This window comes from Limulus polyphemus, unplaced genomic scaffold, assembly GCF_000517525.1.
Source record: "Limulus polyphemus unplaced genomic scaffold, Limulus_polyphemus-2.1.2 Scaffold2071, whole genome shotgun sequence".
NCBI classification, from domain to species: domain Eukaryota; kingdom Metazoa; phylum Arthropoda; class Merostomata; order Xiphosura; family Limulidae; genus Limulus; species Limulus polyphemus.
Genome location: NW_013667681.1, coordinates 74,998 through 79,602, shown reverse-complemented (window position 1 = coordinate 79,602; position 4,605 = coordinate 74,998). Strand labels below are relative to the sequence as shown.

Genomic DNA, 4,605 nt, shown 5'->3' with positions numbered 1-4,605 from the left:
CCTACAAATTCTTCATTGCTTTCACAGTAATTTATTTTTTTATTATTTAGGGAGAATTATAAATAGTTATGTTTTTAAAAGAAAAGAAAAACTACTATTGTTATAAATAACACGTGGCTTATGTATATCGTATATATACATATATATTATTCATACCTTCGGTGTATAGGACACAAGCAGATTTTGGGGTAAAAAAGTGCATCTTATACACCGAAAAATATGGTATTCATTTAGTGGTTAATCCCAGTAATTTTACTTGAGTCCAATTTTTGTATACAAATAAAATATCTTGTTTAAGAAAATATGTGGGATGAGTGGTTAACGATGGATTACACTGACCACGTGACCCCAAAGTAACCATCAGTTTCTATATTATAACTTTTAATTTGTTTTGTGTGTCTTCATGAAATTTTTCAAGCTTTTAGTAAACATTACAAGTCTTTTGTAGACAAAAAAAAAGTTAGAATTTTTAGAATATATGGAATCATTCTTGGAGTTCATGTACATAATCTCTAAAACCTCCTAAGTAGATAAACATTTTGTTTTTTTCCATAACATTTTATATATTTATTTATTTTCTCTGTTACCTTCTATAACCCTTACTTTATACAGGGTCAGTCAGTTTGACTGCCCTCATCACCACCATAAAACTTTAAAGGATGATTATCTGTTATCTTCTATAACCCTTACTTTATACAGGGTCAGTCAGTTTGACTGCCCTCATCACCACCATAAAACTTTAAAGGATGAATATCTGTTATCTTCTATAACCCTTACTTTATACAGGGTCAGTCAGTTTGACTGCCCTCATCACCACCATAAAACTTTAAAGGATGAATATCTGTTATCTTCTATAACCCTTACTTTATACAGGGTCAGTCAGTTTGACTGCCCTCATCACCACCATAAAACTTTAAAGGATGAATATCTGTTATCTTCTATAACCCTTACTTTATACAGGGTCAGTCAGTTTGACTGCCCTCGTCACCACCATAAAACTTTAAAGGATGAATATCTGTTATCTTCTATAACCCTTACTTTATACAGAATCAGTCAGTTTGACTGCCCTCCCATGTCTTCTTGTTCTACTGATCAGTCTATATTTTATTACATCTACCATACAACTTATATGGTGGTTAATGAATTATAAACTGAACATCAGACATATCTTCTTGTTCTATTGATCACTATATTTTATTACATCTACCATACAACTTATATGGTGGTTAGTGAATTATAAACTGAACATCAGACATATCTTCTTGTTCTACTGATCAGTCTATATTTTATTACATCTACCATACAACTTATATGGTGGTTAATGAATTATAAACTGAACATAAGACATGTCTTCTTGTTCTGTTGATCAGTCTATATTTTATTACATCTACTATACAACTTATATGGTGGTTAATGAATTAGAAACTGAAACTTCACACATTTAGAAGATAGAATAACAACATGAGTACCTCACATCTTTTTGAAACCACGAGGGTAGCCCCACCCACTACTCCATTCTTTTGAAATCACTTAAGTGCATGTTTATAACAACATAAAGAGCACATTTCAAACTACATATATCTGACAGTCATTTGTGACTGGCTTGAAGGAGAAAGTTTTTTTTAGAATTTCACACAAAGCTACACGAAGACTATCTGCGCTAGACATCCCTAATTTAGCAATGTAAGACTAGAGGGTAGGCAACTAGTGATCACCACCCACTGCCAACTCTGTTGCTACTCTTTTACCAATGAATTGTGGAATTGACTGTCACATTATAATGCTCCCACAGCTGAAAAGGCGAGCATGTTTGGTGGGAAGGGGATTCTACCCATGACCCTCAGATTGTAAGTCGAGCACCCTAACCACTTGGTCATGCTGGGCCTTGAAGGAGAAACTTGTATTTGACTGGAAATTTTGAAGAATGTCTAGTAAGCTGTTGCTCTGAACAGAAATGAGATTTTTTTAACCCACATATACTTTATTTAGAAAGCCATATAAATTACAGTGGTTTTATCCATACCAGTATAGGAATTTGATAATTTTTGGTTTTCTAAAATGCATCTTTGAAATATACAAAATTAAGTTATCTTCTCCATCCACTAGAGAATAAATGAGGCTTAAGGCAAGGCTTAGCAAGTACAATGAGTGAATACTAATCAGTTCTGTAACATCATAAGTACTAGAAACCATTGTTTTAATAAATATTTTTTATTTATTTTGTTATGTTTTAAGAAAGATAAATAAAAATTAAAGATTGAGTAAATAGTAATAATATAGGTATATTTATGTATGTTCATAAACAATTACACACTTTGTACACCTATACCTATAAATTTCAACCACCCCGGAAGGATGACATCCAAATACTTACCAAGTTTACTGGAATGGCCAGGACTTTGTAGAGTTACACCATAAATATTTTCTCTCAATTTGATAATTTTAGGAAATTCTCATTGCAACCACTGTCCTATAAACAAGCCAACAAATCCTCCCCCACTGTGCTCTTGAAGACAGGATTACAATAAAATTTGCAGGAAAGTTCTGGTAATTGCATCGCATGAGCTTATTTGTTACTGATGGTATTGTATTGTTATGTAAACAGTCTAATGGCAGATGCAGTGATTCATGACTTTATCATCAGCAGGTTTCTACTTCAACTTCTAACAGTAAAATAAGCATAGGAAATAGATACGAAAAGGTTAGAAGAAAAAATTTCTGGGGAAGTACTTCGTGATCAATAGTAAAGAGGACAAAACAGTACTACTCATTATATTTTGTATTTTTCATCCTCTAAAGTTTTATAGTGGTGATGGTTAATGAATTAGAAACTGAACATAAGTCTATATTTTATTACATCTACCATACAACTTATATGGTCTGATCAATAGAACAAGAAGACATGCCTTATGTTCAGTTTCTAATTCATTAACCACTATATAAGTTGTATGGTGTAAGAAAGTATAGACTGACCCAAAAAAAATTATATTTGGCTTTTATTAGCTATTTTCTTTCAAATCAATAAATCACCACATATATTAAAATGTGAATTATAAACTACATTTTGATACCAGTTGTATTGATATAATTTGGTAATAAAGTTGTTTAATTAAATTTTGAAAATAACTCTCTAAAATGATATTACATGAATTCTTTGAACTGTCCGTAACAAAAGCGTTAACATTGTATCATCATTACTACTGCTTCACTCAAAGCCAAGGTTAAAACGAAAATTACTACTGCTTCACAACTGAAGAAATCCCTCTCTGCTTCAGCAGTCAGAAACCAATATAGCAACAGAATACTAAACCGGTCAAGTGAGTTTCAAAGGACAACCCTTTTCCTAGGACTAAAAAGTTTATTTATACAGTTGTATTTGCTTCTTTTCCTTTCCTGTCCAAGTTTGATTTATTCTCTGATTAATACTTTCAAAATATTCTGTTTATTTCAGATTACTTGTAACTTACCTAGTGAAAATGTACCTGAACACTGTAATGATTTTATATTAACTGCTGTAGGATATTTCTTTTATCAGTTTATGTAATGTTAAGTATGAAAAAAAAAGTACCAGGAATATGTCACACCAACCTCTCCTTGAAGTTGAAATAATAACCAATTAGAATTCAGGAAAGAGATGATGGAAGCATCAATGTCAAAATATTTTTTGTTGTTTTGAATAGTAAGGTTGAACATGATCAGGTGGGCCACATCTATCCTACATGTGAGAAAATGAGAAATGTTTTAAAGATTATATACAGCATCAACTGCAAACAGAATAACTGGTATGAACACACACACACACACACACACAAATATTAATTCTAGGCTACTTTTCAATGACCCAAACTGCTCTGTTATAACTCAATGGAAAAAATCCCATATAAAATTAGAATGTCAAACAAATCAAATAATAAAACACTAACGTTTAATTTCAACTTAACACCAGTTTAACACTTCTCAGCTGAACAATGAACAAACAACACCAATTACTTTGATTCATTGTTTATTTATTGTTTCTAAGCCCTAAGCTAAGCATTGTTATCTGCACTGTGTCCATAAGTTATAAAACCCTGCATTTAAGGGTTATAAACCTTCAATCTTATTGTTAAAGCCAACGAAGCATTATAAATTGGTATATGTATATATACACAGCGTGGTCACAACTAACTAGACACCACCTCTTCAGAAAAAATGAAATTTTTCAGTCATATTCATATGAATTGAAATATTTATAATTTAATTAATATCTAGTAGATCTTCCTTTCACTTCGTGGAGTTCATTGATCCTTTGGGGCATCATGAGAATCATCTTGTCAATTTTAGATTGTGGGATTTTCGCTTACTCTTGCTTCAAAACTTGGAGTAGATCGCTCTTCGAAGTTGGTTTTTTTTTGTTGTTTCTTGACTTGCTTGTCAGGAGATTGGCTCAGCCAGGGCAACTTCTGGATACCATTTTCTTCTTGCCACTTTTGGGTGTTTCTAGCAGTGTAACACGCTGCTCCATCCTCCTGGAACAACGTTGTGTTCTTGTATACGAAACCCGAGGAAAAAAGTGGCAAGAGTCCTTCCTCCAATATTTTGACGTATTTCGCAAAATTTATGTTG

The 4,605-nt window shown here is 32.3% G+C and overlaps 1 protein-coding gene across 1 annotated transcript in view; it reads right to left on the bottom strand.

The window, feature by feature from the left end:
* LOC106465845 (U1 small nuclear ribonucleoprotein A-like) overlaps positions 1-4,605 on the bottom strand; it is a 22,438-nt gene that overhangs the window by 3,846 nt on the left and 13,987 nt on the right. The gene's annotated exons all lie outside the window — the stretch shown is intronic.